Here is a 15601-nt window from a genome sequence, read left to right on the forward strand (position 1 = left end):
CCCTTTCTTTGGAACCACATGAATAAGATTGACCCAATTGCTGTCAGGAACAGGGTAAATGATGCCAGTCTTCAACAATTTTAGGATCGGATCTCTTTCTTCACAACCTCCTGCATCGTAGGGTTCAACCTACGCTGGTGCTCAACACTGGGCCTGTGCCCATCCTCTAGATTAATCCTGTGCATGCAGTAAGAGGCACTAATTCCAACAATATCATCAATAGTGTACCCAATGATTTTCTTATGTTTTCTCAACACATTTAGCAACTTCTCAATTTCATCATCTTTCAAATGAGCACTCACAACCACTGGGTAGGTAAAATTTGGACCAAGATAAGCATACCTCAAATTTGTTGGTAAGGGTTTTAATTCTACCTATGGTGGTTCCTTTTCCTCAATGCTACAAGCAATAGACACTAGTGGTGTTTCCTGTGATTCACCACCACTCGTGCCATCATCCAAGTGTCCACTCTCTATCGTGTCTCCACTTTCGAGTTGTAAAGGATCATTGGAGATCCATTTACCCCTCTCATGACCTTCAACACCAGTCAATTTTGTAACACCCTGTGTTACGAGTCCTAAAACCAATTAATTAATTAATTAATAGCCCAAGAGAAAGAATGAATTATAATGATTAATTAGGGAAAAAGGCCCACCATAGTCCATGGGCCCTTATATATAAACCCAACCCCTAAACCTAACCCTTAGTTCCAAAAGGAATAGAATTAGCAAGCCTATAATATTAGTTCCTAATTAGGACTCCTAAATATATAAATAGGGGACTTAGGAGGCACCTAGAACTTCCCACAGCAATAACGCCCCACCACCCCAAAAGAGCTCCAAGAATCCCCTTAGGAGAAATCAAAGGAAGCTTAAAGAAAGATCCTTCATAGCCAAGGAATTAATTAAGGCTAAGAGGTAACCCATGTCTCAACAAAACCTATTTTCATAGCTATGATTTCCCCCGTAGGATTTCCCCATATTATTGTATATTGATGAATTGTGATATTATTATGGATGATTGATGGGATAATTCCATGGGTGATCTTGATATTGGTAGGTTCTTGATAATAATGATGTTCTTGATGATTATGCGGAGTTTTTGATGTTTATATGTCGTTCTTGATAATTGTTTGGCATTCTTGATGCTTATGTGTTATTTGTACCGAATCTTGTAATTAGAAGACGAATCGTATTCTTGATGTTATAAAAGCAATTAGAACCCTAGGTTGTATCGTATGATATTATTCTTGGTGTATCGGGTGGGGAAATCGCATGTTTGGGTGTCGATTATGTTTAGAAAAGCATGATAGGTTATGTGCCGTACGTTTCTCGTATTTGATCCGTTAATTGTCTACGTGTTAATCGTTAATTGCGTTGCAAAGTGTCTAAGCATGGTTTCGGGTTCCACAACGGTTCCCGGGGCGCAATTGATGAAAAAGAGTCAGTGGGGGGTAGGGGACCCGCCACCTACCCGGTGCCGAGAATCACTGCCTGGCAGCGGGTGGCCGGCGGGCGGGCAGCTGCCCGCCGGCGACCCGCTGCCCGGAACAGTAAAACCGGCGGGCAGCCGGCGGGTGGCCCCCCACCCACCGGCTACCCGCTGGAAATTCCCCCAACTTGGGATCCCGGCTTCCCCGTTTGATGTTCCCCGTTCCCCGTGGTGTCCCAACGGACTCCGTTTATCGTGCCTATGTCTAGTGTGATGTTTCGGGTACCGTTCGTAGGTTTATGAGTCTATTATATTGCATGCTAGTTGAATTGGTATCCCGTTGACCTAGGTGGAAGAAGTATGAACCCCTTAGGACTATCCTTAGTAAGTGATGGATCACGCATAGGTTTTGTTATACGTTTTCTCCCCCTTCCTAATGTGTAATGTGGGTTGCATGTGCTTGCTATGTGTTATGTGTGTGTTACCCCAATTCAGTTGCGATCGGATTGGTTATCCTGAGCTGCGGATCAGAAGCTGGCTGCGGTCAGATTGATACTCTTGGGCTGCGGTCCACCGTTTGGTTGCGATCAAACGTTTCTATACGAGCTGCGGTTCGTCCTTTTTCCTGGCTGCGGTCAGATGACATTCTCTTGGGCTGCGGTCCACTGTTTGGTTGCGATCAAACACTATGATGAGCTGCGGTTCATCGGTCGGTTGCGATCGACCCCTCCGTGTTGCGATACGGGGCAGGGTGCTGCGGGGCCGTGTCAGAGCTATATGCGCTGACCCTCATGTATGGGCATGCGATTGGTCCTGTGGCGCCAACAAAGTGTGTTATGTGTTATGACATGGACGAGTTGTGATTACGAGTGTCTTGGGGGATGTGACTATGGGATTTATATTGGGGATTGTTCATGTTGGGTTATGATCATTGTTTATGCTTGCCTTATCTGCCTTATCCGTTGTGAATTGCGTATGCTCGTTATAACTGTTGCTTGTGTCTGGCCTTATCCGTCGAGTCATTCCCGATTTTAAAGCTAGAGTTCGTAGGATATATCTTCATGCTCAAAATGGTTTTCGTATATCTATATATATCTCTATATGTATTGTATTTCAACGCGTTGGAGTGGGTTACCAGCATCTCTCGCTGAACAGATATATTTGGCTTTCAGGCACAGAAGATTAAGTCACTGGAGTGCGCTAGAACTTAGAAGTAGATAGTTTCCCTTTTTGGCCTGCGTGCCACATTTACGTATTTACGCTTTGAGGATATTAGTTAGTTAGCCTGTGCACTTGGGTTCTCTAGCCCAGGTGTGGCATAGCACCCCGAACGCTTGTATTCATCTTGGGATTTAATAAGATTCTACCTTTATTATAAGTTTTTAAATGTCTTGAAAATCTGGGGTGTTACAAATTTCATCTACATAAAAGCAAGCATCAAGACAAGAGGGTTTGTTAGCCAATTCAAAAATATTAAATTCAACTTTATCATATCCAATTTCAAGCACTAAGGTTCCTTTTTGACATTAGTCACAGCTCCCGCAGTTGCCAAGAATGGTCTCCCAAGGATAATAGGAACCTTAGCATCTTCTTCCATCTCTAAAACCATGAACTCTCCTGGAATGTAGAATTTATCAATCTTTACTGGTACATCTTCAAGGACTCCGATAAGATACTTCACGGATCTGTCTGCCAACTTAAGAGTCATGGATGTAGACTTTAGCTCTCCAAGTTGCAGCTTTTGGCACAAAGAATATGGCATCAAACTCACACTTGCCCCTAAGTCACATAAGGCTCTCTAAACAAGGGATCCTCCAATAACACAAGGGATAGAGAAACTCCCAGGATCCCTAAGCTTTAGAAGAAGCTTGTTTTGAATTAAGGCACTGCATTCTTCACTTATTGCTACTATCTCACGATCTTCAAATCTCCTCTTGTTTGATAGAATTTCTTTCAAAAACTTAGCATACGAGGGGATCTCGTTGATTGCATCAAGCAAAGGAATGGAGATATCCAGGCCAGTTGCTTGATCAAACTCAAAAATTTTGCCCTTCTTTCCTCTACCTTAGATTTCTTGAATTTTTGTGGGAAGTGTAGAGGTGGTGTATGCTTCTTCACGGGCTCAATTTCTTGTATCTCATCCTCCTTGTCTTGGGCAAGAACATCTTCATTCACTTTCTAATTCTCATCTTCCATGTTCCTCTTGACAAATTGTTCACTGTTGGGATACGGAGGATCCAGTAGTTACTTTTCACTCCTAGTAGTGATGGCATTCATGTGTTCTCTTGGATTTTCGGTGGAAGCAAGCAGCTTCCCCGTGACTTTAGTACTGGAGATAGAAGCTTGATTTGATAACTAATTTTCTAACATTTTATTATGGGCACTTAACTGATCCACCCTCTCTGTAAGCTGTATATGAGACTTAAGCAATTTTTCCATCAAAGCTGCCAAATTTGACGAGGCCGGTGCTTCCACATTAGGCAAGGCTTGCCTAGGCTGATTTACTAGAGCTTGATATCCTTGATTTTGCCTGAACTGTTGTGGATGATCCCCTCTAAAATTTTGTTGTCCCTGAAATCCTGGTGGTTGAACTCTTTTGCCCAAGTGTTGGGGATTAGCTGCCCCAGTTGGATTACTCAAAGAGATACCAGGATGGTTCCTTGGTGCATTAGGGTTATAGGTTCCTTGTTGTTGGAATGTCTGTTGTGGCCTACCATACCCTATCAAATCAACTTGTTCCATTGTGGCTTGAGAATCAGTACTGAGACACTCCTCTGAATTATGCTCTCCTCCACAAAGCTCACACATCATTATGGGTCTTGGAGGAGTAGAAGATGTAGGAACATTACCTGCAGTCTGATTCTTGAAAGCAATTTGAGCCAATTGTTGAACTAAAGTAGCCACATTATCAACCTTAGCTGACAAAGCTGATATCTGCTCACCATCATTCACACTTCCCACCAATTTCTAGGAAGATCTATTTGAGTACCAAGTTGTTCCATTCATTACAACCTTTTCCAATAGTTCTTCAGTATGATCTGGTTCAGGACTGTAAATGATCCTCCCGATGAAGCATCAACCAGGATTTTTAAATTATATAGTAATCCCTCATAGAAAGCCATCATTAAGTCCCAACTCTGAATACCATGATGTGGGCATTGTCTCTTAATCTCCTTGAATCTCTCCCATGACTCTGCCAAAGACTCACCAGCCAACTGTTTGAAATTCTAAATTGCTCTCCTCATTTTCTGAGTCTTGGATATGGAATAAAATCTCTTCAAACACTCTCTGTGCAACTGGTCCCAAGTTTCAAAATAATTCGCCGGATAAGAGATAAACCAACTGTTAGCTTTATCCCTTACCGTGAATGGAAAGAGGCGAAGCTTGATAGCATCATTTGGGACTCCATTAATTTTGAAAGTACTGCAGATCCTCAGAAATCTTGCAATGTGAGCATTAGGGTCTTCTATTGGTGACCCACCAAAAGGATCTGAAGCAGCCATCTGAATAATATCCGGTTTGATTTCAAAATTATTAGCATCAACCCCCGGCACATTGATACTTTCATGTTCCCCTACATCTGGAGCAATGTAGTTTGACATGGGCCTCCCAACGCGTAGTGGTTGATTGACTCCATCTTCATTGAGGGCCAAATTGTTCTGATTCGCCTCCTGTGCCATCTTGCCCTGTTTTCTTAAGAACTTGGCCTACTTTTCAATCTATGGGTTAAAAGGTTCTAATCCTTTGTTCCCCGAAGAGCGAGTTTGCATACAACACCAAGCCCGCTGATAACAGAAACACAGCTCAACACAAGAAACTCGTTATCGATTAGCAAAAATAAAAATAAAGTAAAAAGAAAATAGACTAGACTCATAAAGTAAGACTTTCGCTAATGTCAGTACTTAACGCCACCGCCCCGGCAACGGCACCAATTTGATTGCGGTAATTTAGGCAAACAAATAATACCCTGAGTATTCGGGTAATTGATCCACAGGGAATGGGGTACTAAGCATTAGCTACTTGGTTACTCATATGGAACTAATCTAAACGAAACTTGAAGATTTGATAATCGTAGAAAATAAAAGATAGAATAAACTAATTAACAAGATGTTGTAAGCAATAGAGCAAAGCAGGATTCTTGGGATCACAATGTTTAATCACCTAGTGCCAATCAAAGTTGTACTATTTAGTTTGGAATTAAGACTGGTGTGAGAATGCAAAGTGGAATTGAATTACTCTCGTAATCTATACCCCTAGTGAATTTCCACTCTCGTGGCTTAAACATTCAATAAGAATAAAGGGCAACATTCATTAATTCCCAATTACTACCATCTTTCAATGTGCAACAATCTAGAATAAATTTCCCAACTAATTTGCCCTTTCTCAAGGTGCAACAGTCAAGTGCAATCGTGTGTGCCCTAATTTATGCCTAACTCTCGTTATGACATGAACATGGCTATGTAGCAAGTAATTTAGGCCTTTAATTGCTAGCAACAACAAATTAAAACAAGATTGCAACACAAATCATAAAACCAAACGTAAATATATTAAAGAACTAAAGAACTAGGCACATAGGTTCATAAACAAATTCACCCAAAAATCCCTAAGGGGTTTTAGCCACTCATGGCCATAATAGCAATAAATAAAATCTTGAAGGATAAACAAAAAACAATAGGAATAAGAGAAAGAGGAAAAGAATTCTCCCGAATTTTCCTAGTCAATTCTCTACTCCAAAGCCAATTGTAAATCTTGAAGTTTGTCCTCTTGGTTTTTATTCTTTTCTGCCTTCCAAAACCAAAATCTGAAAAAAAAAAAAAAAAAAACTTTAGAGTTGATGGAATATGGTCTTTTTATAGTGGCAACCCAATGGAATTGTTTTAGGAAAGTTTCAGACTTCCAAATTTTTCAGCATCGCGTCGAATCGAGAGCTAGGCTCGATGCGTCGAGCCTTCGGCCCGGCTCAACTTTGGGCTACGGGATGATCTCGACGCGTCGAGGCTGTGATGCCTCAACTACCTCCTCTTTTTGACCCATTCGTGCTTGGAAATCTCCCCTTGCTTCTGCACATAACCTGTAATGGTTTAAAAACACTACCAAACACCGTAAAACATTCAAAATAAGTGTAAAACCATATCCTAATGAAAAAGAAAGTCATGTTAGAATTAATTATACAATATTATAATTGTAATGATCTAACCTCGTAGCGGAAGCATAGGAATCGAGCAAAACTCCAGCCATAGTTGATACTTTTGTGTATTGCGTTGTGAATAATCGTAGTAGCAATTTCTGCAGAGTAACTTTGTCTCCCACTTGGTCTCCGGACAGTATAGATGGTGTGTTTCAGGTGTTCCAGAGCAGTGGGAGGACCTATACTTATATAGCCTTATATGCCATCAATATAGGCTTTGTAACGGAAACTGTTATTTCCGTTACAACATTAATGCTACCACTAAGTAGCCATAAAGTGCCCTATTTATACTTGCACCACAATAATATGACTTAATGGAAAATATTGTTTACATTCTCCCACTTGGCGCAAGTATAAACTTAAGGAAATAGAAAACATGATTGTAACCATAGAGATAGTTCGTCTTAGTGGGAGTAGTATCCACTATGACCACAAATGTAACTTTTCCTCTAAGTACTTTATGTGGTAACAAAACTTAATGAATAAACCTTATGTTCATTCTTGATTATAATTAGTTATCAAAACTAATCATTGCCGTAATGGCTAAATTTGGCCTAATAAACTTGCACAACTTCATTTGTACAATATTAGTGGAAAATATTACAATTTTCCATTTTGTGCAAGTATTGGCACAACCTTTGTTGAATATCAAAAAACATGAATCATAGTGGTATGTCCTCTAAATTGAAGTGTGATTAGTACCATCTATGCATCACATGCATTTTGATTCTCAACTCAGGTTCTTTATGAATAAACCAACTCTTGGTCCAACCTTATGGATGTTTCTTAAATAAATATGCGCATAACCATAGGAGAAACCATCCAAATTACATAGAGGTGACAACATAAATGTACGTACAATATAGTCACATAATAACTTCCATGTACCCTGTATGATCCCTAAAATTCTTATAAACATGCCTTAAGTAGGGATCTAAAACTATTAGCAAAAATGCTAATATATCGCACGACTAACTCATTATCTTTAATATTATCGCTGACAGCTAAGTTTTCAGAGTTGACACGTCTGTCACTCCTACTCTCATTAATCTTAGCCAAATATAATAATTGAGTAGTCCATATTCCAACGACTTAGATAACAAATTCATGAGTCTAAGCCCACAAACGGAACTTTAAACATACACCTTATAAATGATCTCCAAAACAAAGGAAGGAAGCCCAACTTTCATGTCATAGAGCAATACCGAGGATTTATTAATGTAACTTTATGAAACAACAAAATTATTGTATCATCATAAATTGCTACTACGATTATTCACAACGCAATACACAAAGGTATCAACTATGGCCGGAGTTTTGCTCGATTCCTATGCTTTCGCTACGAGGTTAGATCATTACAATTATAATATTGTATAATTAATTCTAACTTTTGGTATCAGAACCTCATTTTAATCTCTACCTAGTTGTTGAAACTACTTGATAGATACATATTTTGAATTATATATATATATATATATATATATATATATATATATATATATATATATATATGCAGTATATTTTTTTTTTGAAAGTTACTATATATGCAGTATATGTTTTTACTGTTTTTTCCTTGAAAATATGTATCAAGTGTGTATATCTGATCTATTGCTGTGAAATATTTACAATATAGAAGTATATATGCATATATGTACTTTGTTATCCATGGTGTATATTTTGTATATTTCTATATGAAATGAATATATGCTTTTTGGATGTTCGAATGAAGAAAAATCAACATTAATCTCATATTCATGAAGCTTTTGTATATATTTTACATATTAATTATACACAGACAAGATATATCTATTTGACTATGATATAATTGAATATCTTGTTTCAAAACAATTATGTTTTGGTCTGTTGAAGATTATTTTCTGCATTAAATTTGGTTTGGTTCTCGAAATTATCGTTTGAAACTTACCTACTGTCTGAGTTCACTGGAAAATCACCGGATTTGCGTTCGCTGGAATTATGTTGTTGATGGCGGCCGGGGTTCTCTGGTGACGATCAAGGGGAGGCGATGGTGGCAACCTGCACCATGTGAGACGCCAAGGCTTCGTCCACATCTTCCGGGAGACGATGAAAGGGATATGAGGCGTTGTGAATAATCGTAGTAGCAATTTCTGCAGAGTAACGTTGTCTCCCACTTGGTCTCCGAACAGTATAGATGGTGTGTTTCAGGTGTTCCAGAGCAGTGGGAGGACCTATACTTATGTAGCCTTATATGCCATCAATATAGGCTTTGTAACGGAAACTGTTATTCCCGTTACAACATTAATGCTACCACTAAGTAACCATAAAGTGCCCTATTTAAACTTGCACCACAATAATACGACTTAATGGAAAATATTGTTTACAAGTCAAACATGTATTAAACAAGCAGAATTAATGAACTTAGGCTGCTTAGATGATTCAAAATAACAATAAAAACATGCACAAATGTGATTGCATCACTTAGTTGCATTGAGAAATTGTGAGAAGTTATGTGCATAATTTTTCATAAATAAAGTGTTTTGTAATTTTGCATTTCCTCATTTTACGTAAAATATCAGAAATAGTTGGCTGACTTAGAATACTGATTGATTCAGTTAAGCGCCTACTCAGTAATGATATATCATGAAGAGAACATCAGAGAAAACAAACAAACACACAGAACGAACACTCACAATGTTTACCCAGTTCGATACGGTGTGTATCTACGTCTGGGGGACGATCACATAGGCGTCCAATCCACTAAATCATAATCCAATGTACAAAGGTAGATATACAATAATCTTACCCAAGTGCCCCACACAAGGTACAAACCCAGTCTACACAGGTTTAGTGGATTGTTGAAGATGGAGAGCCATGCATACAGAAGTCCAATGAAATCCCTTCACTTGGAGAGCCCACTCTGATGCAGTCCACTTCAGTGACGCTCTATAAGGTTGTTCCCACAACAGTGTGATCTTAGTGTCCTTTCGTCTAAGCAACAGTAACTCTTCTCAAGTTCATCAACTTAATCACCGTGAACATGTTGTATTGAGAAGGTGCATGACAATCAAAGACCTAGTCTCATAAAGCTGATATGGAGTGTTTCTTCTTCTTATTCGGCGTAACCCTAGTTCCTTTCAAGAACTGGTACTTATAGATCCTTCAATAAACACTCTCCATAGATGTCTTTGATTGTAGAAGGTAGGACTATAAAAGAGGAATGTAATCTTAGCAGATTAGGTCCATTACCTTCTTTGAAGATACGCTGATCGTCTTTCCATACTAGACTGATAATACCGCATGAGCCTCTTAAGGAAACAGCTTCCCTAAATCAGATCTTCAGTGTCAGTTCTTCTGTTGTTGCTTCTGATTGATCAGATATCTGTAGACCCAACCGGACAAACTCTAAACCTATCTTAGTATGCCATAATAATATTGCCAATTATAATATGGGGTTTTTGAACATAAAAACACTAACAAACTCCCCCTTTGACTATTATTTGGCAAAACAACTCAACTATATAAAAAGAACTAAGATAGGTTATTAAGAGAAGCAACCCATGTGTCCAAACAGATTACATAGGATAAACAAAAAGAACATAAGATCCAAAGCTGTCTAAAAACAAAAACAACATCAAAACATAACGCCCAGCCAGGGCCAGAAGGTACTCGATCACAAAAAAAAAAAAAAAAAAAAAAAAAAAAATCCCCCTGAGTTTTTACTACTCCCCCTTTTTGCCAATAGTAGCCAAAGATCAAACATGTGAGGGAGAGTCACTGTCAGTCTTCTCAGGATCCGCAGCAGCAGCAATATCACTCAGGCTCAGCCGGAGAAGAACAGTGGCCAGCTCAGTACGCGCACCTGTCAGTTGCTTGGCAATGATACCGTGCACCGTCTCAAGATCAACAACTCGCGCCTTCAATTGTTCAGAAAGCTTCACATCCTTAGCATGAGGAGACTCATCATTCACAGCATCAGGTTCCGAATTGGATGGGGCAGTCACAGGAACGACATCCTTAATATGATCTCCAGAAAGGAGGCGTTTATCAACAGTATAAAGTAGCATCGGACTGATCACTTCACTGGGCAGAGGCTTAAGACCCTGAGAGGTAAGGATGCCAAAAATCAGATTTGGAAACGGTAGTCTTACCTTCTGTTCCCGGGGATGAATCAGAGTTAGAATATGACAATAAATCCATTTGCCCAGATCAAACTGCATCTTAGTTCCAATTCTAAATAAGAACCCTGCCAGAAGCTTGCCAACTGTGTTGAAATGAGCTGATGGAAGCCAGTTGTGCAGAGCCAGGCGATGTAGAATGACATATCTAGACGTGAGATGCGAGCTCAGCAAATAGTCCTTATCTCCTGTAGGCCAAGATGTAGTCTGTCCACCGGTAAGAGTTTTGGCCACCAAGTCCCATTCAGTAACAACTTCTTCTTGCACTGCAGGCAAGCCATAGAACTTATTTATTACATCTGGCCCAAAATCATACCACTTCCCTCTGATGAAGATCTGCATCGGTCGTGGCCCTGTGAGACTGTCAATCTCATCACTGAGATTGCAATAGAATTCATATGTGAGCAGCTTGGAGTAAGGACAAACATTTGTAACAGTTTTCAAAAGACCAACTTCATTCAGCAAGGGCAGAATGTCACACACAGAGTTCAGTTGATTCTCATCCACAGTTCTTTGAACAATAAGCTCCCTTCTGACCATAGTGGTCCATTTGGTCTGTGCAGCAGGGGATACAAACTGAGGTTTGTAAACAGTTGTGTCAAATCCTTCAACAGGTGGAACCTCCGGAGTTACACTTCGACCTCTTGACCTTGTGGTCGGTTTCCCTTTTCTGACAGAGGAGGCTGGTGCAGATGTAGCTTGAGCAGCAGTAGGTCCTTGTTGCTTAACAGATGAACGCAGAGTCTTGAACACTTGATGAATAGGTGGGTCTCCTTCAGGCTTAACAGTCTCACTCGACTTTCTCTTCTTCGCAGGCTGATCCACATCAGCATTATCAGCACTGGTTTCAACAACAACCTTTGTTGGAACATTCTTCCTTTTCATCCGCCTTGTTTCTCTGGTTGGGGATTGGACTGGAGTCACAGAGTGACTAGAATCAGAAACATTTGCAGATGAGCTCCCAACAATATTTGATATCTCTCGAATTCTGAAATTCGTGGAGTCAGGATGAGCAGTTGCCTCAACAGTAGGAGCAGCAGATGAAGGTGCTTGGGATCCATACACCTCAGCCAGTATCTTATCATCTTCGCTGGAGGATTCTGAAGGATGAATCACTCGATAAAGTTGAGGAATTGAAGCAGATGGTAGCCCAGCAAAATGTCGCACATGTTCCAGGCTCTCTCCTAAAGATGTTGCAGTGTAAACAGGGATTCCACATGTTTTCTCAGACTTGTGGGGACTTGATAAATCAACAGTTTCAACAGTTGCAGGTAAGGCAGGAGGATCAACAGCAGGACAAGATTCTTTAGAGACATTAACAGTCTCAGATGGAGGCAGAGCGATATTCTCAGAAGCATAAACAACTAGACTTAGAGGATTTGGCTCATCAGAGGACTTTGTTTTCTCATCAGACACAGGCAACGCATTAGATTTTTCACCAACAAAATCAATCACAGGCAAAGATAGAGGATCAACATTCACAGGGGACTTCTCGGAACCCAAAGCAGATAGATTTTCAGGCATAACAGACACAGACGATGGAATAGAAGAATCAACAGGTCTATCAGGAGAAATTTCAATAGGGGTTTCAGAATCATTTACCCGTTGTCGAAGAATCTCCTGTCTGTGTGTCGCTTCTCTCTGAGCAGCTTCGACATACAGAGCTTGGGACTCCTCTCGTCGTCGAGCTTCTTCAATAGATTCTAGGGCACGTTGAGAAAAAAATTGAAGGAATGCCCCGGCCCGATTTCCATCCGAGGGTTCTGGAATAAACACTAGAGAGACATCATCACTGGCTTCGGCGACCAACACAAGAAGTTCAGTTACATCATCTGCCGACTATTCAGCATAAAACTCCGGATAGTTGGACATAACAGTCACTAGAATCTCGTCGCGAAGCAGAGGATCAAGCTTAAACTTCTTCTTCATAGCCAACTGTAGAAGCGTCTGAATATGTTTGAGGGCTGCCGCCGGAGGGTGTACCTTGCTTCCAAGCTTAATGATGATGTTTCTTACGGGGTCCGCCAATGTAGATTAAGTGCAAATAGAAGAATAAATCATCGAGAGCAGATATGCAAGGGAAATAGAGAGATGAGAGCTGAGGTGAGTACTTTCTTCTTGACCCGGTATCATATAGGCTTAAGGGTGATGAACCTTAATTAATGTGGCTAGTCAAAATATCATGCAGATGTGATTGATTGACACAACGATATAGCTCCTTTTTAGGAAGGAGACGGAACCCAAGGGAATTTGAAATTCGAAAAAGCATTAAGATCTTTTAAGATATCTCTGAGAAGTATATGGTTAGACAAACTTCTTAACGTAAATAGAGAGGAGACTTTAGGAAAGATCACATCATAACACTGACCCGTATACAAAATAAAACTCCTCTCTGACGGACCGACTGCTTTAATCAGTCAATTCTGCAAATTCCCAGAGCAGATCTGAGAATTTCAAACCGATTAGCATCCAGTGGCTTAGTCAGAATGTCCGCCAGTTGTTTGTCAGTCTGAATGTATTCCAACTCAATTTCCTTGGATTCAACCAGGTCTCTGATGTAGTGATGCTTGATGTCAATATGTTTCATTCTGGAATGTTGAACAGGATTCTTGGAGATGTTAATAGCACTGACATTGTCACAAAAGAGTGTCATTGTTCCTTGTGTAAAACCATAATCCAGAAACATCTATTTCATCCAAACCAACTGAGTACAGCAACCACCTGCGGCTATGTATTCTGCCTCTGCAGTGCTTAGTGAGATAGAGTTTTGTTTCTTACTTAACCATGATACTAAGTTTTTTCCCACAAAGAAGCATCCTCCAGAAGTACTTTTCCGATCATCAATATTCCCTGCCCAATCAGCATCACAATATGCAACCAGATTCAGTTCACTATCCTTGGAATACCAGAGTCCATACTGTATCGTTCCTTTCACATATTTCAGAATGCGTTTTGCAGCTATCAGATGTGATTCCTTTGGGTCAGATTGATACCTTGCACAGATTCCAACACTGAACATTATGTCTGGTCAACTGGCTGTTAGATACAACAGACTGCCTATCAAGCTACGATAGACTGTGTTATCCACTGATAGACCTGTTTCCTCTTTCGATACTTTTGTAGAAGTGGAGATAGGTGTTCTGGATGGTTTACATGATTCCAGATCAAACTTTTTGACAAGATTCTTAGCGTACTTCTCTTGTGAAATAAAGTATCCTTCAGAACTTTGCTTGACTTGTAGACCTAGGAAATATGTCAGTTGACTAACCGTGGACATTTCAAACTCTTCCTCCATTACTTTTACCAACTCATCAGTGTATTTCTGCAAGGTTGATCCAAACACAATGTCATCAACATAGATATGAGCTATGGTTACATGACTTCCAGTCGTTTTGACAAACAGAGTTTTGTCAACACTTCTGCGTTTATACCCGTGCTGGAGCAAATACTGTGTCAGACGTTCATACCAGGCCCGTGGGGCTTGTTTAAGGCCATAGAGAGCTTTTCGAAGCTTATAGACATAAGAAGGACGTTCTGGGTCTTCAAAACCTTTAGGTTGAGCCGCATAGATATCTTCATGGAGATACCCATTCAGAAACGCTGTCTTGACATCCATCTGATATAATGTAAATCCCAAAATGCATGCGACAGCCAGCAAGATTCTGATTGACTCGAGTCTAGCTACAGGAGCAAATATCTCGTCATAGTCAACCCCTTCAATCTGTGTATAACCTTGAGCCACCAACCGAGCTTTGTTTCTGGCTATATTCCCTGCTTCATCAGTTTTATTTTTAAAGATCCACTTCGTTCCTATTACGTTGACACCATCAGGTCTTGGTACAAGATTCCAGACATGATTTCGCTCAAACTGATGTAGCTCCTCCTGCATTGCATTGATCCACAAATCATCCTGTAGAGCTTCTTTGACATTTTTGGGTTCTATCTTTGAGGTATAGCAGTAAGACCCAGATATTTCTGTCAGATTATTTCTTATTCTGCTTCTGGTTTTCATTCCATCTGAAAGATCTCCAATAATGTTATCTGATGGATGGTTTTTCTGAGTTCTGGTGGGTTTGTCTTTACCAACATCATTCATAAGATCTATCTCTTGTTCCGAACTTTCTAGATCTTCATCTGACGAATCTTGTGGTTTGAGCTGACTGTTGTTATTACTTGCATCTGAATCACTTAGAGGTGACTCTATCACTGTTGAGTCTACTGGTTCTTCTGGATTGTCATCGACAACCACGTTTACTGACTCCATCACAGACTGAGTCCTCTTGTTGTAGACTCTGTAGGCACGACTGTTCGGAGAGTATCCAAGGAAGATGCTCTCATCACTTTTGGGTTCGAACTTCCCTCTTTGTTCTCTGTCAGCCAGCACATAGCACTTTGTCCCAAACACATGAAAGTATTTCAGATTTGGCTTCTTTCCCTTCCAGATCTCATATGGAGTTTTCGTCGTTCCTGGTCTAAGGTAGACCCTATTTATAGTATGACACGATGTGTGAACTGCTTCAACCCAGAAACGTTGTGGTAGATGTGACGCATGTAGCATAACTCTAGCCATTTCCTGTAGCGTTCGATTCTTTCTTTCCACCACTCCATTCTGTTGAGCAGTTCTAGGAGCTGAGAACTCATGTGAGATACCATGCTCGGAGCAGAAGTCTGAATATAGTGAGTTCTCAAATTCCTTTCCATGATCACTCCTCAATCTCTGAACTTTTATAATAGACTCATCCTTTGCCTTCTGAACTCTTATGCACAGAGTCTTGAAGGCCTTGAAAGCTTCTGTCTTTTCTCTCAGAAAGTAAACCCAGCTGTATCG

This window comes from Ipomoea nil, unplaced genomic scaffold (genome assembly GCF_001879475.1).
Source record: "Ipomoea nil cultivar Tokyo-kokei standard unplaced genomic scaffold, Asagao_1.1 scaffold3170, whole genome shotgun sequence".
Lineage (NCBI taxonomy): Eukaryota > Viridiplantae > Streptophyta > Magnoliopsida > Solanales > Convolvulaceae > Ipomoea > Ipomoea nil.